Below are 24427 nucleotides of genomic sequence, written 5' to 3' on the forward strand. Positions count from 1 at the left end.
AGTACTCAGGCCCTGAGTTCAAGCCCTAGGACTGCCCCCCCCCCCAAAAAAAAGGGAAGAGGTGGGTCAAAGATGGGTGAGAATATTGAGGGGTGATGCTAATCAAGAGGTATTAAATTGCTTTGTTAAATGACACCTTCTTTGTACAACTACTTAAAGATAATACAAATTTATTTAAAACCATGGATTCAAAAGTACCTTAGAACAATATATAGAGAATAGCACTGTAAAAGTTGAGAGATGGAAAGTGAATTTGTAGGTCCTAATTGAGTATCATGGAGAAGGACCAGTCTCTTTAATTCCCAGTGCCCATGCAAGGAGGTCCTGTAGGGTCCAGTGATATTTTTATGGAAGGAATGTTAGATAAATTGTATTGTCAGGTTCAGCAAGTGTGTTAGTCATAGGAAAAGAGATGGCCTAACTGAGCTATGAAGGATTGTGGGCTTCAACTGTTTAATAGTACCTACTTTCTTATGTATTGGAAAAAGATTTTGTTCATATTTTAAATCTTTCATAGAATAGACCTACCAAAGAATGGAGTCCTACTGATGTGGGGCCTGAATAAAGTCATAGAAAGCAGCAAAACTATAGGAGAAAAGGTATTTCCTTTTTCTCAGGCCCTGTTCAGTTCCTATTGTTTTCCTATTCTTGTCTTAAGAGCAGATAAGTGGCAGTTTTGCCTTCTGTTTTTGGTGGTATGCTTGTCACACCTGTGGAGCGCTCTCATTTCCCTACTGGGCACAGGTTTGGATTGGAATTCCTTTTGGAGAGAAATAAGCAGGCATCTTTCATCCCCTTCCATTTTGCTTGTCTTACAGAAGAGGCCAGGGGTCCCCTCTCTTTACAAATAAAATGGAATGTACATTCTTAAAACTATTCAAATATCACAGTTGGATTCAATTATCTGCAGAAATAGACATATAAAAGAAAAACTTACAAGGAGAAATGGGTACCAAATAATGGGCTGTCTTTTTTGTAGTCTCCTCTCCCCTCCTTCCCTACTCTTTTTTTTTTCCTATCCATCTAGTTTAAAGTCTGGGTCTAGAAAAGAAGAGGAGATTATGTAAAAGAAAAAAAATAGTTACAGATTCTTGAGGATAAGTCTGAAGTATCAGTGATCATATACTTTGATTTTGCCAGCAGCACAGCCTTCCAGGGGCTTACCCAACTTTATCTCCTTACTTACCAACTTCTCCCCGTACTGCCAGGGAATATTAATTAGCCCAAGGAGAGCTTGCCCCAGGAAAATCAGCTGTTTTCAGTCTCTTCCTGCCTTCCTACTGTTGGAGCCAAACTAGATGGCCCAAGGTCTTACAGTCTATTTCTCCCCATCCCTGGGCTTTCTTCAGGGTTGCTGTATTGCTAATTATAGCCTAAAATAAATTTCTGCACGCATAGTGCTTTAAACACCACAGTGCTCATTATCTCATATTTATGTAACTTGGAAGTCCAGACACTGGTTATCTGGGTCTTCTATTCAGGGCCTCATATTCTGAAACTAAAGTGTTAGCCAAAATGTTTCTTTTCAGAGAGACTAGGGAAAAATTGACATTCGAGCTCATTCAGGCTGTTACCCTGTGTCTTCGCAAACCATTCATAGAAGTCAGACCTATGGGTTAAAGGTTAAATGCAATTATCTTTTTAGTTGTCAATTTTCTCTTTGGTGAGTTGTACCATTTTTGCAAATTAAACATTATGTGTTATTTCTCTAGTCTTACCTTCAAAGTATGTATTTAAAAACTAATAAGAGGGCCAGGTGTTTGGCCTAGTGGTAGAGTGCTTGCCTAACATGCACAAAGTCCTGAGTTTGATTCCTCAGTACTGCATACATAGAAAAAAGCCGGAAGTGTTGCTGAGACTCAAGGGGGTAGAGCTCTAGCCTTGAGAAAACCCAAGGACAGTGCTCAGGCCCTGAGCTCAAGCCCAGGACTGGCAAAAAATAAAAACAAAACAAAAACTAATAAATGCTGTATCTTAACTGTAGTTTTGCCTTTCTAGTATGATGGGCAATGTTTGCGATCTTTTTCTATGAACTATTTGTTCATATCTACAGCTGTTTTAACATTACTGAAATTTTGTCTAGATTACTTTCTCCAGTTTGTTCTTGTTTTACTTATGACTTTTTCCTTGTATTTTTATTTTGTGTGGGGTTTTTTTTTTTTTTTGCCTTCTGACATTTTATTACACAAGCCTTTTTATTTATCAAAAAGGTTCTTTGCTAGCAATTTATTGACCTCCTGCATCCTGGGCACTCTCGGCACACACAATCGGCTTCCTATTTTTATTTAGCCTTCTGACTCTGTGCTTCTACCTTCAGCACTATTTTCTGCTCCTCAATAAGGAAAGCCCTCTTGATCCTGTCCCTGACACATTTGGCACACATGGAACCACCGAAGGCCCTGCTGACATGTTTCTTCGTTTTTGACAATCGCAGGAGGACTTTCGGTCTCACAGCACGAACCCCCTGGAGTCGGCCTGGGCACACACCACAGGCAGATTTTGGTGCTTTCCTGACTTTTTTGGTGTAAAGGTAAACAATTCTATTGCCAGGGGTTCGGGACAGCCTGGTTTTGTTGGAGGCTGTGTTGTAGGAAAGCCTACGGCCGTATGTCAATCACTGGACCATTGTGATGTCCTCTAGACATGATCCCCAGAAGCTGTTTTTTTTTTTTTCCCTGGTCAATTGTGGGGCTTGAACTCTGGTCCTGGGCACTGTCCGCGACCTTTTCAGTTGAAGGTTAGTACTCTACCACTTTGAACCATAGCTTGACTTCCGGTTTTCTGGTGGTTAATTGGAGATAAGAGTCACAACTTTGGTGCCTAGGCTGGCTTTGAATTGCATTTCTCAGATCTCAGCCTCCTGAGTAGCTAGGATTACAGGTGTGAGCCACCTGTGCCTGGCTATATTTTTACTTTCCATATAACTGTGGGGTTTTTTTTTTTTTTGGAATAATCACATTTTCTTTCTTTCTTTCTTTTTTTTTTGGCCAGTCCTGGGCTTGAGCTTAGGGCCTGAGCACTGTCCTTGGGCTTTCCTCAAGGTTAGTGTTCTACCCTGAGCCACCGCACCACTTCTGGCTTTTTCTATGTATGTGGTACTGAGGAATCAAACCCAGGTATTCATGCATGCTAGGCAGGCACTCTACCACTAGGCCAAACTCCCAGCCCCAATTATCACAATTTTTAATGTTACTGTTTTGGGATTTTGAGTTATCATTAGGAAAGATACTCTTAAATTATAGAGTAGTTGGTATTTACATGATTTCTTTTTCTTTCTTTCTTTTTTTTTGGGGGGGGGGGTGGGTCATGAGGCTTGAACTCCATCCTTGGTGGTGTCCCTGAGCTCTTCATCTCAAGGCTACCACCCTACCCTTGAGCCAAGCCCAACTTCCCGTTTTCTAGAGGTTAATTGGAGATAAGAGTCTCAGGTTTTTTACCAAGACGGGTGGGGGGTGTGGGGGGGGAGGGAAACGGGTACCAAGACATGTGAAAGGGTATCAATGTATGCGAATTAATGCACCTTCTATCTGGCAAATATCATGTAACCCTTTTACTAATTACAATAAAAAAATTATCAAAACAAAAACAAAAAAAAAGTCTCAGGTTTTTTTTTTAAATAAAACATCAAATTTTATTTCAATAGCTAGTTTTATTTTTAAGTAATAGCTTTGGACAATTACTCTATCAGAGGTGCAGAAAACAATATAAGCTATTAAATATTGCAATGAGTGAAATTACTGGAGCATGCATTTAGAAAAGCCATGTTTAATAGACAAAAGTTCTAGTATTACTGCTTAACTGAAAAACCTTTTAGCTCCGTATTTTAATTATAGCATATCTAGTTAACAATCACTACTGTGTCCATCAAAATTTTTCTCAATCTTATGTTTTTCTGAACTGCTTAGGAAGTATGACTTAACTCCTTGGGAACACTTCAAAAGAATCAGAATTTTTAATTTCCACAACTTGTTGATCACAAATATGTTGAAATTTGTGACATCAAAAAGAGTCAAAATGGCATTAAATAAAAGCAAGAGTGCTATATGTAAACTAGCAGATTATCTGATGACATTTTCACTTTTTCACTGCTCTCATTAGCACACAAAAAAGAAAACTGATTCTAAGGTTATTACATTTGGCATTTTAGTACAAGCTTTAGAACACAGTGTTATTCAATAACTCATCTAAGAAAATAGCAGTGTTCAAAAATATAAAAATTGTTATATCCAGTAGGTATTTTAAAATCAAGATAATAAATCTTTATAAAATTAGGTTGAGAAATGCATAATGTCTTCATGATGTTGTCTCAAAGACTAACATCAGAAAAATGCAAAAAAATAGATATTCTCACTGATTAATACCATTTTGCTCTGAAAAGGCCAGAAATGACTCTATTCCAATTAGCAATAATGATAAAAATATATGATTAATGAATACAATGTATATCTTGAAGCCAAAACAGATTTTCTACCTCAAACAGACCAATTCTGACTTGTATCCTTGGTCCAGAACAAGGCCTAATTTTAAACCTATTTAAATAGAGTGCATATATAAAGCCAGGATGTTTCACTTCAGTACATCACCTGCAAAATGGCAAAAGCTAGCACTCTGCCACTTGAGCCATAGCACCATGTCCGTTTTTTTTTTTTTTTTTTTCCTGTGTATGTGGTACTGAGGAATTGAACATAAGGCTTCATGCATGCCTAGCGAGCACTCTCCATCACTAGACTATTCTCCTGGACCAAAATTAACCCTTTTAAAGTATATTCTCTGATACTTAGTATCTTCACAATGTTGTAGACTCCACTGTCTCTAATTCCAAAATATTTTCTTCACTCTGAGTGGAAACTTTATGCCCATTCAGTAGTTGCCAATCCTGTAAATAATTTCAAATCACCTTTGTGTTTATAAATTTACCTTTTGGATAGTTCATATACTGTAAATGGGAATCATACAATATGGCCTACATTCCTTTCTGTATTGCCCTCTATTCCTTACTGTAACATTGCCCTTCAGGTTGTCTTACATGTTGGACTAAATGCATAATATTGTTTCATTGCACGGATATACCATTATATGAATACATTTTGTTCATTTATCTGCTGATAGACTCCCTCCCTTCCCTTCTTCCCCCCTTCCCTTCTTCTCCCCTTCCCTTTTCCCCCTTTTCCCCCTCCCCGCTTTTGCTTTCCCCTTACCCTTTGCTCCCCTTCATTCTCCCCCTATCCTTTCCCCCTTCCTGTCCCCAACTTCCTTCCTATCTCAAAGAAGAGACTGGAAACTATATATAAGTGCTGATGGAAAGGCTCCAGTACACTAGGCCAGGTGGAAGGTTGAGAAGAGCAGGGTAGGGGTAAGGTTAAGGGTGTGTGTGTGTGTGTGTGCGCGCGCGCGCTCGCGTGCTGGTTTTGGGGCTTAAACTCAGGGGCTGCGTGCTGTCCCTGAGCTTCTTTTGCTCAAAACTCTCTGGCATTTTGGGGATGGGGTAGTTAATTGGAGATGAGTCTCAAGGACATTCCTGCTTGGGCTGATTTCAAACTGTGATCCTAAGAGTAGCTAGAATTACAGGTGTGAGTCACTGTGCCTGACCTAGGTAAGATTCTTGAAATGGTGGATGACATACATTTGTAGGGGGGAAGCATTAATAGTGTATTGCTGTATGATATAGAACACCAAACCTCTACTCAGCATGGGATCAAAGATTCCAGGGAAGGGGAGAGGTATGGTAATGGTTACAATTGGTAAGTGATGCTGGTAGACACTTTAAATCTTTGTCATTGCTTAGCAAGAGGTCTTTGGGGACTATTTTTCTATTGCTTATTTCTTCATCCAAAATGATGCTTTTGCCAAACCCAGAACTTGAGGTTCTACACCCCCCTCCAAAAAAAGAGAAAAATCCACAGGTATGATAGCTTTACAAGTTTGAAAAGCTTTTGGAAAGTATTGGGAGTTAGGTTCTCCTGAAGCAGATGGTGAAGTAATGGTTGGAATGCAGTATATTTACTAATGATCAACCTCTATGAAAAGAAAAGGGAGGAGCCAGATTGAGGAGAAGTCAAACTTCTATGTCAGTTCATTAAGCTTTGGCCATTCCAGTGAGGAATTCTGGAGTGAACACTGAACTTGAGGTTGTCCTGCATTTGGCCTAAATGATTAGTTTTATATTCCTGTGTCTTGCTCACTGCTCTGATGTATGATTACTCCAGACCTTTAGCAAAGTAACCCTGCAATGGACACAGGGGAACTGAAGACTGCCGACTGAGAAGATGCCACAATAGAGGCAATTGAGCTGAGAGCTCAACTGAGACACATGTCTCATCATGCAAAGGAAGAAGACTTCCTCAGAAGGGATGTTCCATCACTGCCTCAGAAGTTGTTATATGAGCTAAGGAACTGGCGATGGGTGTGCTGGGGGGGTTACGCTGGAAGTTAAACTCTACTTTCAGGTAGAACAAGAGCCACAGTGTTTGAGAACAGGGGCATGCATTCCCGCTGGGAATGAAATCTCACTTATTAGAAAAGCTTTATTCTCATCCAATCAACTTTCCAGAAATGTTTGGATTTTGAAAATGTTTCATGACTTCACTATTCTTTGTCAGATATGTGGCAAAAGGGAAAGGGCACCTAGTCAGCAGTCAGCAAATGTTTGCTGAACAAGTGAATGAAAGGACCATTGTGAAAAGAGCAGCAGTAGCAGCAGGAAGCAGAGGGTCAGATTCTTTGTCATCTTTTCAGAGGAGTCTCATCTCTATCAGTAACAGCTTAGCTTGACAGGCATTTTGATAATTGCTCAACATGGAAAAGGAAAGTGAAGGATAGAACCTGGAGTAGAGGCAGCATTTCAGGGTACAATGGGGGTACAGTGGAAGATGACCTAGTTACTATAGAGTTAGATGTCAGTTGACTTGTAGGAGAAGTGGAAGAGGTGATCTGGTAACCTTACTTTTTTTTTTTGTCGTGGGATTTGAATACTGGACCTGGGTGCTGTCCAGGAGGTCTTCATCTCAAGGCTAGCATCTTACCACTTTGAGCCCACAGCACCACTTTCAGTTTTCTGGTGGTTAATTGGAGATAAGAATGTCATGGACTTTAGTGCCCTGGCTGGCTTTGAACCGTGATCCTCAGATGTCAGCTTCCTGGGTAGCTAAATTACAGATGTGAGCCACCAGCTCACCTGGCTAACCTTTTCTTTAAGAGGCCTTTTCCCTTCTTTATTGTTTTGAGACCTTGATGTAAAGAAGGTTTTCTCTTTAGCTTAATTTCTCCTGTATCCTGAAAATCTTCAGAATACATACCTACTTCCTGTGACTCCCCCTCTTCTAGCAGCTTCCTCTCAGAGCCTTACTCTTTCACCTCTGTACCTTGCTTATCTAGAACTAAATTAAACAACAGTATTGCTCTCCCACTGCAGTCCACTGATTGCTCCCATTTCCCATAACTTGTTCTTTCATCTTAAGGAACCAGGCCTATAGTTTGTCCTTATTTTGTTTCTTATACTCTTTCAGTATCCTTGTAGCTTTTCTTACACAGAAGGGACCTCATGGCACCTGCCATTAATTGGAGGCAAGAGTATCATGGGGACTTTTCTGCCCAAGCTGGCTTTGAGCCACAATCTTCATATCTCAACCTTCTAGCTGGGATTGTAGGCATGAGCCACCTGCACCTGCCTTTATGAACATTTTTGGTCAAGGCTACCACTTTACCACATACCTCCATTTCTAGCTTTTTGGTAGTTTACTGGAGATAAGAGTCTTGTGGACTTTGTTGCCCCTATTGGCTTCAAACCTCCATTCGTAAGTCTCAATCTCCTGAGTATTTAGGATTACAGGTATGAGCAATTAGTGCCCAGCCAGATGTTGATTTTTTTTTTTTGCCAGTCCTGGGCCTTGATCTCAGGGCCTGAGCACTGTCTCTGGGCTTTCTGAAGGCTAGGGTTCTACCACTTGAACCACAGCACCATTTCTGGCTTTTTTTCTATGTATGTGGTACCGAGGAATAAAACCCAGGTCTTCATGCATGCTAGGCAAGCACTCTATCACTACTAAACTCCTGCCACAGATGTTGATTTTTTTAAATTTAAAATGTCTGCCTGGCATGGTGTTCACACTTAAAATTTTCACTAGCATTTGGGAGGTTGAAGCAGGAAGATCCCAAGTTTGGACTAGTCTGTACCACATATGAGGCATTGTCTTAAAAACAAAACACATCAAAGTTGAATTATTTTCATTAGTTTATCAAATGGCTGCTAAAAATCCATAATCAAGTTTAATGTTTATATATGGTGAGTGTGTGTGTGTGTGTGTGTGTGTGTGTGTGTGTGTGTGTGCAGGCAGTCTCATTGTGTGTCCGAGGCTGATCTCAAACTTCCTTGGAGGGCTGGGAGTTTGTCCTAGTGATAGAGTGTTTACCTTAGCATTCACAAAGACATAGGTTTGATTCTGCGGTACCACACACATAGAATAAGCCAGAAGTGGTACTGTGGCTCAAGTGGTAGGGCTCTAGCCTTGAGAAAGCCCAAGGACAGTGCCCAGGCCCTGAGTTGAAGCCTTAGGACTGGCAAAAACAAAACAAAACAAAGAGCTTTAATTTTCTTTTTCTTTTTCTCTTTCCTTTTTTCTTTCTGCTGGTACCAGGGTTTGAACCTCAGATCTAGTCTCATCTCATCTTGCTTGCTCATAGCTGGCAATCTACCATTTGAGCCATGCTTCCAGTCTTGGCTTCTGGCTATTCCCATCTCAGTCCCTTAATGCTAGTATTACAGTTAGACACTCAAATGCCCGGCTTTATGTAAAGTTTAAATTGGAACAATGGACATCATTCATAATCTATATATAATATTTATCAGCTTTTCTCCATCCATGCCACCACCCTCAAAGGTGGCACTGGCTTTCATTTTTAGTAAATTCTTTGTCTGAAATCAGAAGTATACATACAGACTTAGGAAATATGCAAAGAGATGTTTGTTTTGGCTACATGAGAATTCCCAGGCTTTCTCATACTACTTTGATTTTCTTTGCTTGGAATTACAAAGTTGGATAAGAAAGAAAAAAAAAACTTAATGAAAAATATTGACATAGCCAGTACTCATTTGCTAATAGAGATAATTTGTTTATATGTCATAAATCAAGAGTCCACAGGCTGCATATAAAATTCTTATAAAGTGATTTTCTTTGTAGTACCTTTTCATTATAGATAATTTCATAAGAAGTTACTCTGCACAGTTTAATTTTCCATGTTCTTTTTGCTACTGCCAGAATTAAAGAATCCAAGTCATTTCCTTTGCTCCTTATTAGTAAGTTACTTTCTATCCTGTCCCTCCACACATCTGAAAGCATTCTAGGAATTGTTTGGAAGAGCCGGACATTCTGCAGTTGTTTTTATATATTGTTTAGGTTTGCATTCAATTATATTCAGCCTTTCTTTCAATCTTGGAGATGGCCCTTTAGCATTTTTGTTTCAGGGAACAGGTATCTGTTAAACAATTAGCTCTGGAGATTGGGGAATTACCCATAATTCTTGTCCTCAGATGAGATGTGTTACTAATGGATCTCTGTTCTCCTATCTGCCCCTCTGGAGAGCCACTACTCTTGTTTACTCTTTGGCCTTGGGTCTCTTAAATTGGAACTGGCAGGAGGCACTCAATGTTATAAAACAGGTTTGAGTACCCTAGAGGGATATCTGCTGCAGGGCCCCAGGATTCCAGCTTATATTTCTGCTGCCCATCAAGCCTCTCAAAAGTCCTTTTTCACCTCAGATTTGCCTAGATTCTTAGTATTCTAAGTAATGAAATGAAGATCTACTCTGTGCTATTAGTTATTAGTCATTTGTAATTATCTTAATTAAAGCCAATTTTAATATAAATTGAATCCCTTTAGTTACATTTCAAGTGCCTTACAGCCACATGTACCAGGGGGTACTATAATGGACAATGTAGATATAGAACATTTTGTCATTACAGAAAGTCCTGTTACATAGCACTGCTTTAGAAATTAGATGGCTGAAGCTAGTTTTTCATCATTGAACAAGCACAACATCATCCCCTACTTTCCATCTTTTCAATAGTTGCTTAGTATGGTAATCATCATGTGCCTGCTTTATTAAAGTCTTCAAGCATGCTGTAATTTCAGCTACTCAGGAAGATTACTTGAGCCCAGAAATTTGAGACCAATCTATATGGAAAGTGTTTCATATTTCTAGTTACAACCATGGCAAACATGCTAGATTTTCTACCTGCTGCTGCCTGGCATTTTGTGTGAGAACTATATGGTGATAGTCCCATCACGAATGTGAATAGTTGGCATAAGGTTGTAAGAATGGACTGTTCAGATGTAAGAATGGACTGTTCAGCTGAAAGTCACACCTGACTATGTGGCTGGCTTCTGTGATCCGAGTCTTGCCTTCTCCAGCTGCTCTGAGTTTTTCTAATAGGAGGCAGTGGATAAAATAGGTCTGATGATAATCTGGAGACTTAGCTGAGAGACACTTAGCTTTCAGGACCTATATTGTAAAAATAAAGTTTAAAAGGTTCTGGAGAGTTATGACTATTCCATAGTTAAAACAATCTATTGTTATTATAAAGGTAATAAGCAGAGCAGTTAAAGTTACATGAGTCAGATAATGAGCAAATTCTCTCTCCCTCCCTCCCCCTCCCTCCCCCTCCCTCTCCCTCCCTCTCTCACTTCCCTCTCTTCCCTCTCTTCCCCTCTCTCCTTCTCCTCCCTCCCCCTCCTTCCCCCTCTCCCCCTTCTCCCCCTCCCCCCTCCCCCTCTTCCCCCCCTCTCTCTCCCTCTCTCTCTCCCTCTCTCCCTCTCTCCCTCTCTCTCTCTCTCTCTCTCTCTCTCTCTCTCTCTCTCTCTCTCTCTCTCTCTCTCTCTCTCTCTCCCTCCCTCCCTCCCTCCCTCCCTCCCTCCCTCCCTCCCTCTCTCCCTTTCTCCACCTCCCTCCCTCCCTTAGGACTGGCAAAAACAAAACAAAGAGCTTTAATTTTCTTTTCTTTGGGGAGAGGGAGAGAGAGAGAGAGAATTCTCCCCCTCCCTCTTTCTCTCTCTCCCCATTTTTTCCCCTCTCTCCCCCCACCCCAGTTTTTCTCTCCCATCCCCACGTACAAGTTGTATAGTTCATTTTCCACATAATGTACAGGGAGTACCAGTGCTGCATTTGTTTACTCTTTGTCCTTCATTTCCATGCCCCCTTTACTTCCTAAAGATAAATGAACAAATAGGACAAAAAGAAAACAAAAATAGTAGCAAAGAAGAAAGCTCTTGTTTCTATTTCTTGGAGTTCATGTCGATGAATATTATTCTATATGATCAGAGACACGTAGGCATTGTGCCTTTATGTTCCTCCCCTAAGAATATTCTCCTTTGGTCTTAATATGTGTGTCTAGAGTCCTATGTAATTTATCCTGGGGTATTTTAGATCTAGCTTCTGCATGTAAGAGAAAACATGTGTCATTACAACTCTGTACTTTTGGCTTTGACTTCAGAAGCCTCAAAAATTTAACATTTTTTGTCAATTATGACTGTCCATTAATATTTCTACATTTTTTTGGGCAAAGGGAGTTTGGTCAAATATTAAAGACAAGAATATATAATAACCACCTAAAGGAGCAAGAAAAAGTTAATTCTAAAACAACTAGAAGGACAGAAATAACAAAACTAAGATTGTAAATATCAGAGATTGAAATAAGATCTACTGTACATAAAATTAATATACATAAAAGTAATGAAAAGTTGGTTCTTTGAAAGAGTCAACAGAATTGATAAAACCCTGGCAAGATTAATAAAAAAAAAAGGAGAGGGGAGATTCAAATAAGATTAGAGATCCTACGGGAACAATTACGACTGATACTCAAATTCAGTCCATTATGAATAAGTACTTCCAGTGCCTGTATTCAAGGAAACAGGAAAATTTAGTAGAAATGGATAATTTCTTCAATACAGGCTACCCACATTGAGCCAAGAAGACATAAACAAAGTGAACAAACCAATCTCATGCAATGAGATAATGGAAGCAATCAGGAAAATGTCAACCAAAAAGAACCCAGGTCCAGACAGTTTCACTGCAGAATTCTACAAGATTTTTAAAGATGAATTAATACCTATACTCTTGAAACTCTTCTGAGACATAGAAGCAGAAGGAGCCATACCAAACTCATTTTATGAAGCTAATGTTACAGTCATCCCCAAACAGTGGAAAATCCCAATAAAAAAAGAGAACTACAGACTTATCTCTCTGATGAACATAGTCACAAAGCTCCTCAATAAAATACTAGCCAGAAGAATCCAGAAACAAATTTTAAAAAGCATACACTATGATCAAGTAGGCTTCATCCTACAGATGCAAGGCTAGTTTAACATTTGCGAATCAATTAATGTAATATATCAATAGAGATAAGGACAAGAATCATATGATAATTTCTCTGGATGCGGAGAAGGCATTTGACAAAATACAACATCTGTTTATGTTGAAAGCACTAAAAAAATAGGAATAGGAGGTACATTCTTTAAAATAAAGCCATATATGGCAGACCTACAGCCAGTATCATATTAAATGGAGAAAGACTAGAACCATTTACCTTAAAATCAGGAACTAGACAAGGATGCCCTCTCTCTCCACTTCTCTTCAGCATAGTGCTAGAACCCTTAGCCAGAGCAATAAGGCAAGAGAAGGACGTCAAAGGGATCCACATAGGGAAAGAAGAAATTACACTATTCCTGTTCGCAGATGCCATGATCCTATACCCAATAAATTCCACTCCCAAACTCCTAGAACTAATAAATTACTTTAGCAAAGTGGCAGATACAAAATTCACCTGCAAAAGTCAGTAGCCTTTCTGTATGCCAACAATACACAAACAGAAGGCCAAATCAAGAAAATGATCCCATGTGCAGTAGCCCCCAAAAGAATAAAATATTTAGGAATCAATTAAAGATATAAAGGAATTATTTAATGAAAACTATAAAAGCCTAACAAAAGAAATAGGATACCAGGAAATGGAAAGACATCCCATGCTCATGGGTAGCAAGAACCAATATAGTGAAAATGGCCATACTGCCAAAATTGATATACAAAATTCAACACAATCCCCATCAAAATCCCAAAGACATTCTATACTGAAATAGAAGATGTAGTCCAAAGGTTCATATGGAATAAGAAAAGACCTAGAATAATCAAAGCAATTCTAGGCAAAAAGAGCAATGCAGGTGATATTACAATACCAGACTTCAAACTCTACTATAGAGCCATAATAACAAAAACTGCTTGGTATTGGCACAAAATCAATGGAACAGAATAGAAGATCCAGAAATAAAACCACATACCAATAGTCAACTTGTATTTGACAAAGGAGCCAAACATATACTATGGAACACACATAGCCTATTTAATTATAGGTGCTGGCAAAACTGGGCAACCACATGCAGACAACTAAAAATTGATCCTAGCCTTTTGCCATGCACACGCATTAAATGAAAATGGATCAAAGACCTTAATATCAGACCTGAAACCTTGAAACTGTTACATGGTAGAGTAGGAGAGACACTGGAACTCATAGGCATAGGCAAAAACTTCCTGAACAGAGTCTCAGGGTCACAACAGATTGGACCAGAGACTTAATAAATGGGACTACCTATAAATAGTTTCTGCACAGATAAAAGCATAACTACTAAAGTAGAAAGACAGCCAACCAACTGGGAAAAGATATTTACCAATAATACATCAGACAAATGCTTAATATCCAGTATCTACAGAGAACTCAAGAAACTAATTCCCCTAAGCCCAACAAACCAATCACTAAAAGGGCAAGGGAACTAAAGAGAGACTTATCAAAAGAAGAGATTAAAATGGCAGAAAAGCATATGAGAAAATGGTCATAAAGGAAATGCAAATAAAAACAACCCTGAGATACCACCTTACCCCAACAAGAATGGCCAAGATTTTGAACTCAGGCAATGACAGTTGCTGGCGGGGTTGTGGAGAAAAAGGAACCCTACTGCACTGCTAGTGGGAATGTAAACAAGTTCAGCTACACTGGAAAGCAGTTTGGAGGCTTCTTAAAGAACTGAAAATAAACCTTCCCTCCAATCCTGCCATACCACTCCTGGGCATCTATCCTGAACAATATAACCCAGGATATGATAAGGACACCTGCTTAGCTATGTTCATCTCTGCACTATTCACAATAGCCAAGTGATGGAAACAACCCAGATGCCCTACTGCAGATGAATGGATACAAAAAATGTGGTATATACTGTAGGGATGAAAAATAATTACCCCTAGACGCAAAATTATTCCCCTTCCAGTAGGTGGAATAGAAACTCAGCTTGACTCAAAGATAAGAGTTTCAAACCCAGAGGATACATAAACAGGCAAGAACAGTTAATAAGTCACCTTATCTGAAAGGAACCTCTGGACCATAATAGTTGTTTGTGGTCTTCGCAACTGTAGAATGCCTAGCAACTGTTTGATTTTTGCCTTTAAATAGACTGTGTAAAACCTGACTATCAACTCCTCCCAGCCTCGCTGCTGAGTGCCTGCAGAAGAGTTCCTTGCCTGGCCGCAACAAAACTTTGCTGTTGCATTTCGGACACCTCGATCTCAGTGGTCTTCTTTGGGGGACCCCTCCTTTGGGCACAACATATACAATGGAATTCTACATAGCCAACAGACAAGATAAAATAATGGCATTTGCCGGGAAGCGGATGAGGCTAGAGCGGATCATGTTAAGTGAGATAAGTCAAGACCAAAGGAACAAAATGCACATAGTATCCTTAATGTGTGGATATTTGATCTGAACAGTACAAGAGTGATGACTCAATATTTGGGTACCCAATGTTATGGACATGGTCTTGGAGATATAAACATAACCAGATATACATAAAAATTTATGGTGGGCTATATACTCTATAGATATGTTTTATTACATACATTAATATGTATCTATGGCATACAAACCCTCAGCTAAATTTTAATTATGTTCTAAAACCTAAGTACCAGTGATTGTATATAGAGATTCCCTTCTTGAATACTTGTTAAACATGAAATTTGAATTATGATGTAAAAATCAATGTTAAATTATTTTTAAAAGTATATAATAACCAAATATTGCTTATGTACCCAGAAACGTAAATGTGGGATTTCCCATGGAACATACATTCACATTGCTTAATTGGCCCTGAGCCTGTGCTATTGTCTCTCAGAGCATCTTTAGAAATTTGCCTCTTTTCTCCGTGCTTTAGTTTGTGCGGAGTGTGTTAGAGAAATGACAGCAGAAAAGCACACTCAGCCAGCTTCATAGCTTGCCTCCCCTTCTCTCAAAGAATACTAAAGTTTTGTCCTAGCATGTACTGAAGATTTTATCTAAAGAACTTATTTTCTGTGGTATGTGATTGGTATTGTATTGGAGGAATATGGAGATGATTTGTTTTTGTTATTCTCGCAGAACTGATAGTATATCAGTGACTTGGCACTCCTATATAGAGCAGTGCTCACTGCTATGCCCTTGTACAGCATTTGTGTAACTTCATGCAAAGAGGAAACTTTGGGACAAGTTCCATTTGTTATGTGTTAAGATGCCAGTTTCTGAGATCAGGAGGTTTGGTGGTAGCTGTTGAGAAAGGTTAAGGATTGCTAGATAGGAATCAAAATCCACATGAGAACACTTGAGGGAGACAGACTTTTGCTGTAGACTTGGTCACAGTAAAATATCTAAAACTATGAAATAATGTGTAGTCTTAAGAGCTGGGTAATAGAAATTTGGAGGAAATTTACATATAGCCATTTTATATATTTTTATAATTGAGAAATTATTTTGGAACCAAAGATTTATGCCTTTTGTATATAAAGATTTTAAACATTAAGCTATGTGAAATTCCAGAAAAATTTAGCCAACAGCTTATTGAGTTTAGAGAAGGGCATAGTTAAAGAACTAGAATTAGCCCCAAGGGGAAAATAGTTTTTATACTCGTCGTTCTTTTATTGCTCAATTTGGGTCACAGTGGTCTTTGAATAACAGTGACCATTAGCCATATCATTGAGAGGAAATTGATTTCTTAGTATACTGTGCTGGTGAAATGAGGGGATGGCTATCCACCTGACCTTTTTGACATGTCTCCAATTTTTTGAATATACAACTACTTGTCCCAGGCCCTAGAAACAATCATTTACTCTTCTTTGGGGATGGGACAATGCACAAATGACTGTATCAGTATGATGCTTTTGCTGTTCCCAAGGTCTATATATTCAGTTGTTTTAGTGGCTTTCCATGTAATATATTTGACTTTTAGCTTCTGTTGCTAAAGTAATGGTAACATATTCTGCTTTCCATTTGTTTATTTATGGTCTTGTTTTCTATCCTAGCCAACTTGATATAGGTAACAAAACTTCAGAAATGTACACGTACCAGAGTAATAGATAACTCTGATTTTGTTACAAGGCAATAATTTAAGTTGGCAGGTTTAGCTGATAACATAAAACACAAGAGAGAAATAGGATCAGTTTATAAATGTCAGCAGAGCTCCTGAGAGTGAGTTGCTGTCTTGGAACTGACGCCTATACTATTGTTTTGTCTACTATATTATAAAGTGAAATAAACTGATGTCTGTGAAAATCTGGCTGACTGAGATTAAAAGAATAGGGTTATAAATTAGCTGCTTCCTTTATGTCACTTTAAGCAACTTCCAGAAGGAATTAAATGACAGAACATTCAAGTCCTTGGAAGGAACTGGGATTTAGCTTTTCTGGAGGCTTTTTCATGTCTGGAAAGTAGACTTGTAGAAGGTCATTGCAGGTTCTGCAGAAGTCACACTCATTCAGAATGATGAGACTGTGAAATATTTTAGTGATTTGATAAAACAAAAATCACTTTGTTATAATGGAGCATTGACATCAAATGCATGTCACACATGTAAAATAAATATTCCTGCTTTACCCTGATGTTTATTTCCCATAAATACTCTAGTGTTTGTGGAACATTATTTTATGAATGTGTTTTATTTCTTGTGATGTGCTGCTACTGATATATGAAGAGCCAGGGAAATGGCAGAATTAGAGAATCTAGGATCATTTGGGTTTTATGGAACTGATTTCTCTTTTGTAAAGTTAGTAGACATAAAAACAAAGAGAAGATAATATTTTGTATTATGTATGAGATACTGCGTATCTCAGTGACTGCCACACACAGAGAAAAGTTGTTGGACTATTGCTTTTCCTCTATCAAGTGAGTTAGACTGATGGCCTTGTTTTATAGTATCTTGTCCTACAATAGAAAAATTGTACAATCTAAACAGTTTTTAAGTCATGATTCCATTCTTCTTATTTTAGAAATTTCTATGGAAAATGCTTGTTGACTCTAGTTGGTGATTTGTGCTTTTTAGTCATAATAGGACCTGGACATTATATGTTGTAACCCATAGATTCTTAGCTTTGAAGGGAGAAATTTTTTTTTTTTTGGTGGGTCATGGGGCTTGAACTCCTCCTGGGTGTGTCCCTGAGCTCTTCAGCTCAAGGCTCCTACCCTACCCTTGAGCCAAACCCCACTTCCCATTTTGTAGAGATTAACTGGAGATAAGAGTCTCAGGTCCTTTTGTGCCCAGGCTGGCTTTGAACTTTGATCCTCAGATCACAGCCTCCTTAGTAGCTAGGATTACTGGTGTGAGTCACCATGCTGCTCTGGCAGAATTTTTTTTTAAACTTTTGTGGGTCGTGGGGCTTGAATTCTGGACCTGCTGTTCCTGAGCTCTTCAGCTCAAAGCTACTGCCCTACCTCTGGGCCTGGGCGTTGTCCCTGAGCTCTTCCTCTCAAGGCTACCACCCTACTCCTTGAGCCACAGCCCTACTTCCCATTTTCTAGTAATTAATTGGAGATAAGTCTCATGTTCTTTAGTGCCTGGGCTGGCTTTGAACCTTGATCCTCAAATCTCAGCCTTTGAGTAGCTAGGATTACAGGCATGCGTCCCTGCCCCAGGCAAGAATTCTTACTTTTAAAACTGCTGACACCATCATTCCCCCCTCACCCACAAGTGGCAGTGTGGGAACAAATCCTCCTGAAGTGCCCATTTTCTTCCACTTCAAAGATTTGATAGACAAATTGGTTTGTTCCCTGAGGGCTGTGCTCAAGGTTATATAGGTATAAAGATATTATTATTTAACCAAGACAGTTATTAAACCAAGACGGTTAAACAAGGCATCTGATTGCAGATGTATGGACCAATTCCATGTAAAGCCATAGTCCCCCCAGAAATAACTAACATATTCCATTGTAAACATGCAACTAGCATTTGATTGGTTCATTTGCAGGAAGTGTTAGATTATGTCTGAGTAATGTATTTGATTATAAACTGTGGTATTTGGAGTCATTATTTATTACAGTGTGTTTATGTTGCAGGGGTATAATTTATACTAGACTTTTGTTCTACTTGTTCATTTATGCTCCTTAAAATACACCTTTCTAATAGTAATATACTTTATATAATATGAAGTATTATAAAATACTTCTGTGATTTTGAATTTATTTTTTCCCAAAGAAGGATTATGTATTTTGTTCAGAAAGTAATCATGCACTTAGACATATAATTACTCTAGAATTCAAAAAATTCTAATATGAAAAATAATGTATGCTTAACAACTTTTGTAATATTTAACTTAGGAAGTGAAAGCCCTTTTAAGTCCGGTTTACCAGAGACAACATATTTATGTAATCTCTTAAGTCTTTTTCAGGGCCGGGAGTTTGGCCTAGTGGTTAAAGTGCTTGCCTAGCATGCACGAAGACCCGGGTTCGATTCTTCGGTACCACATACATAGAAAAAAGCCTGAAGTGGTGCTGAGGCTCAAGTGGTAGAGCTCTAGCCTTGAGAAAGTCCAAGGACAGTGCTCAGGCCCTGAGCTCAAGCCCAGGACTGGCAAAAAAAAAAAAGTCCTTTTCATTAGCTGGATAATTATAGTCCACCTGTAATGTCAGCATTTAGGAGGCTGGAGTCAGTAGAAACTAGCAAAAAGAAGTAATTTTTTAATCATAAAAGTAAACAGATCCAAGAGTGTGGCACTAGCAGTACAGTGCTTGCCTAGCATATATGAAGCCCTGGGTTTGATTCCTCAGTACCATATACACAGAAAAAGCCATAAGTGGGGCTGTGGCTTAAGTGGTAGAGTACTAGCACCGTCCTTGAGCTTTCTCTGAGAAAATAAACAAATACAGTAAACTAATACAGTAAACAAACTAAAAACAGAAAATTAGAAAGTATGAAGCCTAGTGAAGGTCAATTCTCTCATCTGTCATCAAATATAAAGGGTATATGGAAGGGAGTATTTATACCATTACCCAGTGGTGTACAATTCAATTCATAAAGGTAGGATGAATGTTTTTTCCTTATTTGCAAGAATTTAAGCTAATCAGTTGGTTCCTGTTCATCTCTGAGAAGATAGTCAATTAAAGGTTTTTCCCTTTCAGAGCTCATAGACTTAAGTACATTTATTTCATAGGATTTAATTGATTGCAATAGCTTTTTAAAAGTAGATTAATTGGTTGATGCTGAGGGTAGAAATCTGGGCCTTACATGCTAGCCAAATATGTCACCCACTGAGGTGTACCCACACCTATTGCAATTATTATTTTTATTGAAGCTCAAATTACTCCATCTATAATGACAGATGCATTCTACCAGGTAAAGCTTTTTATTGGCTGATATGAGGTCTCATTAGCTTTTTGCTCAGATTGGCTTTGAACAACAATCCTCACTAGGATTACAGGAATAAGCTACCATTTCTAAATCAGGTAGGTTCTTTTGCTGTTACCCTACTAGAATTTGGCTGTCTTTCTAGCTTGCATTTGCTATTTGTAGGGATGTTATTTTTAATTCCTTTTTCACTTATAAGTTATTATACAGGATTGTATTCTAGTACTTTGTTACTTTTCTGTTGTTTGTGGGAATAGGTTTTTTGAACTTTAAGGAAGAAGCATGGTCTTAATTATGTTTTCTAAATTTGTAGTGCTCCCTCTTCTGTTGTTGGTATGTAGTAATTGGAAACGTGAGCAGCTTGTTCTTGCTCTTCCCTCCCCCACGTGCATCTGGACCTCCTCTTTCCTGTATTTTCATTATCTCTGTCTGGTCCATTTTGAAACCACTTTTTGTAGTATCTTCTTGGTGTAGGACTCTGTCCTAGTTGGGTGTACTTTCTGGCTCATTTTGAGAGTTCAGTAAGGCTACGTAGCCCCGTAACTCTTACCCTATGCTTGCCTTTGGTCTACTGTGACTGGGAAAAATTGCTCCAAGGTTATCCTCATACTAGCCCACCAGAGTGAATATTCATAGGCAACTTTGAGGTTTTCCTTTTCTTAAGTTGGTCAGATAGCTCATTGCTTTTATTCCTTTTCACTCAATTCTGACTTAAATATTGCTTTTTGGATTTGATTTTGCTATCTAATCACTGTTTTTACACAGGGATTTGGGTATTTTTTTTTTAAAAAAACTGTGCTGCTGCCACATTAACATGCATTCTTTAAAAAGAAATGAAATTATAGCCAGGTGAGGTGGCTCACACCTGTAATCCTTTCTACTCAGGAGGCTGAGATCTGAGGATCTCAGTTCAAAGCCAGCCCAGGCACTAAAGAACATGAGACTCTTATCACCAATTCACCACTAGAAAACTGGAAGTGGTACTGTGGCTCAAGGGATAGGGCGGTAGCCTTCAGCTGAAGAGCTCGGAGGCAGTACCCAGGCCCAGGTCCAAACCCCACAACCCCCCCCCCCCAAAATGAAATTATATATTTGCAGCATGTTCTTTTTGCTTAATCTAAGTCATTTTCTAGTGTCAGTACAAATCTCCCTCTTTCTTTTTGAAGACTATTAGAGGGATAGGCTGTACATTTTGTGTAACAGATTCTCTATGGATGGATATTTATATAGTTTTCATATTTTTCAGTTATTAAAATGCTGAAATGAACATTTTCTCATATCATTGTGTGCTTCTATGAATGTTTCCATTGGATGAATTTCTGCTAGTGGGTAAAATAGAATCAATAGCTTATGTTTTAATGAACATTGCCAGATGCCCAGAAGTGCGTTTTATTGGATAGAGTGTGCGTATATCTGTTGCTTCTCTAGTCCTGCCTGTATGGTCTCAGAAGCTCTTCAAGGTATGGGTGTTTGTATGTTTGAACAGTGGTTTATCTTCCTTATTAAGAAACTGGTGAGAGTTATGAAATTTATAGAAAACTGTAGTTGTATATTGGCACAATATCCCATGAGGGATATTGATAGTTTGGAGAACAATAGTAACCATGTAGATTAAGAGAGGAGTACCCAAAAGCCTATCCTTGGGAATGCCTCACTTGACTATAGTTACAGAAGATACTGGCATATGAAGGAACATTTATGTTTCCAGAGTAAATTAAGTCTTGTGGTCTCCTGAAGCTTGTTCTCCAGAATTACTGAGGTTCTGAAGAATATGTTTTCTTTTTTATAAATTTGAAATGGGATTATGAAGCAGATGTCATAGAGATAGTTTTATACATGACAATACAGATATGTATAAACACTTCTTGCTTCTTGTTCTCTGCCTGTGGATTGTTTTGCATGGCTCATGAAAGATAGAAATGTCCAAATGACCCTTGAAAGAAAAAGTGTTCCCTGCCCTTGTTGGAAATAATCTAAAGAGAAATTCTACTGTAGGAATTTTTTTTCCTATAGTCACTCCTATGCATTTTATTTTCCACTGTTAAGAGTTTCCAAGCTGGAAAAAAAAAAGCCAAGGAGCTTTTGTAGGATAAAATGTAGAGGCCAAGAGTAGCTGAGCTATTTTAAAATAATCTGTAAAGTCAACTGTGTAAGGATTCCTAGGGACTAATAAGACTAAGGTGGGGAGAAAGGATTAAAAATTAAAGCACCATATCTTGACATTTTGCTTTTTAACCCCCTTATTATGATTTCTGATTGAGGAAAAAAGATGAGCACAAAGGGTATGTTTAGAATCCAGTCTTTCTGTTTTAAATTTGACTAATGAGCAGGTTTAGCATTTTCATTTGGTTCTCAGTCAACGGATGTTCAATTAAACATGTTGAAAAGCAAGAGTCAGAAATGGTTGCACCACTCATGCTAATGAGCTAATAAAAGTATACCTGGATGGGAAAGGTAGGTGATCTGGGATCCTTGGGAATGTTGTCCAAAAAAATGAACAGTAGTGGAGTAGAGTCCCCTAACCCTTGAGAAACGGGCTCATGTACATTTTTTATTTTTAAAATTTGTTTTGGTATACATGGAGCTTGAACTCTGAGCCTGGGTGCTGTCCCTGAGCTCTTCAGCTCAAGGCTACCACCCTACTCATGAACCACAGCCTCACTTCCCATGTTCTAGTGGTTAATTGGAGATGAGTCTCAGGTCCTCTTGTGTCAGGGCTGGCTTTGAGCCTTGATCCTCAGATCTCAGTCTCCTGAGTAGCTAGGATTACAGGCGTCAGCCACCGTGCCTGGCACAGAATGAATTCTTTAAAAATGCATTTTTAGGGCTGGGAGTTTGGCCTAGTGGTAGAGTGCTTGCCTAGCATACACAAAGACCGGGGTTCCATTCCTCAGTACCACATACATAGAAAAAGCTGAAAGTGGTGCTGAGGCTCAAATGGTAGAGCTCTAGCCTTGAGAAAGTCCAAGGACAGTGCTCAGACCCTGAGCTCAAGCCCAGGACTGGCAAAAAAAAAAAAAATGCATTTTTATTTGACTCAGTTTTGGAGTAGGGTTAGAGAGCCAGAAGAACTGTAGTGGTGTTAGGGCTTATGTCTGACTTTATATCTGAGTGATTTCCTTTTTTAATTTTTTTGTTTTTTTCTCTTTACCCCCCCCCCCCCACCAAACACATACACATGCAACTGAAAATAGATTGAGGTCTGAAAAAATTCAGGCTTCTTCTATATAGATGAGGGAACAGGTTGTGGATCTTACAAAGTGGCAGAACTGGTGGGTCCTGGCATTCAATAGTGTTATTGAAAACCAGATTCCCAGCATGGATGTAAAAACACAAGGACTCTGATTAAGGATCTGAGGGGCTGTGCTATACTTGTTAAGCTCACTTGCTTGATGTTCTTAGCTAAGGAAGGACATGAATGCATTGAGGGTAGAGAGGGGAACAGAAGTAATCCTCTTGACAGAGGGGAATACCGTTAAGTATGGGCTTTTGATTAAAAGTACCTCCCTTACTTCCTACTCCCCATTCTCTATTAACCCACTTCCAAGTTTATTAAATTTGGGGCTGTAATAGGCTCTCCTAGGACCAGGCGTTGACTACACATGGTTGAAGACTTTCTTTTTCTTTTTCTTTTTTGGTGCTGGTCCTGGAGCTTGAACTTAGGACACAGATACTGTTGCTGAGCCCCTTCCCCCCCGCCCCCCCTTCCCTCTCAAGGCTAGAATATTACTATTTGAGCTACAACTCCATTTCTGGCTTTGGTTGTTACTTGGAAATAAGAGTCTCACAGATTTTTCTTGCCTGGGCTGGCTTTAAACCATGATCCTTAGATTTCAGGCTCCTGATGAGAAGCTAAGATTACAGGCATGAGCTACCAGTGCATGGCAAGACCTGATAACTTTTGTAGGAAGAAATACTATTAGGGCCACGAAAGGAGTCCTAAGTTGTTTTAGTCAAAATGCCATTATCTCTTACTGCTATTTCAGTCCTTCATTCCATACTCATTTCCTTCAGTTCAGGTTTTGTAATGCCTGATCAGGATAATTATAACAGCTTGCTGATCGACATTCAACTTCCTGTTTCCCTGTCTGTTTTCTGCGCTCCAGATACTTTAACTGGAGTTATTCATTGCTTTTAGGAAAACAGCCTCTAAAATTGAGATTTTTTTTGCGGGGGGGGGGGGGGGAATCAGTTGTGGGGCTTGAACTCTGGGCCTGGGTCTGTCCCTGAGCTCTTCAGCTCAAGGCTACCCCTGAGCTTGGGCATTGCCCCTGAGCTCTTCAGCTCAAGGCTACTGCTCTACTCCTTGAGCCACAGCGCCATCTCTGGTTTTCTAGTGATTAATTGGAGATGAGAATCTCTTGGTCTTGGTCTTTAGTTCCTGGGCTGACTTTGAATGAGATCCTTGGGTCTCAGCCTCCTGAGCAGCAAGGATTACAGGCATGAGCCACCATGCCCAATTTAGAATTGAGATTTTAATTTTGTTTACCATGCTACCCATTTACTTACTACTACTCCTAAATGATACCCTTAGGATATTACTTGTCCTTCCCATTGTATGGTACAGCATATAAACACACAGTAGGCTTTCATAGAAGGAATTCCTTAAAAAAAAAAAAAAGGGCTGGGATTTTGGCCTAGTGGTTAAAGTGTTTGCCTAGCATGCATGAAGACCCGGGTTCGATTCCTCGGTACCATATAAATAGAAAAAAGCCGAAAGTGGTGCTGAGGCTCAAGTGGTAGAGCTCTAGCCT

General features: G+C 39.1%; 1 protein-coding gene and 1 pseudogene across 4 annotated transcripts in view; one reads left to right on the plus strand and one right to left on the minus strand.

The window, feature by feature from the left end:
* Sil1 (SIL1 nucleotide exchange factor) overlaps positions 1-24427 on the plus strand; it is a 234899-nt gene that overhangs the window by 106282 nt on the left and 104190 nt on the right. The window lies entirely within an intron of this gene.
* Positions 2282-2626, minus strand: LOC150064059 (large ribosomal subunit protein eL34 pseudogene; annotated as a pseudogene).

The sequence above is a fragment of the Megascapheus bottae genome, chromosome 4 (assembly GCF_031878675.1).
Source record: "Megascapheus bottae isolate mThoBot1 chromosome 4, mThoBot2.hap1, whole genome shotgun sequence".
NCBI lineage: Eukaryota > Metazoa > Chordata > Mammalia > Rodentia > Geomyidae > Megascapheus > Megascapheus bottae.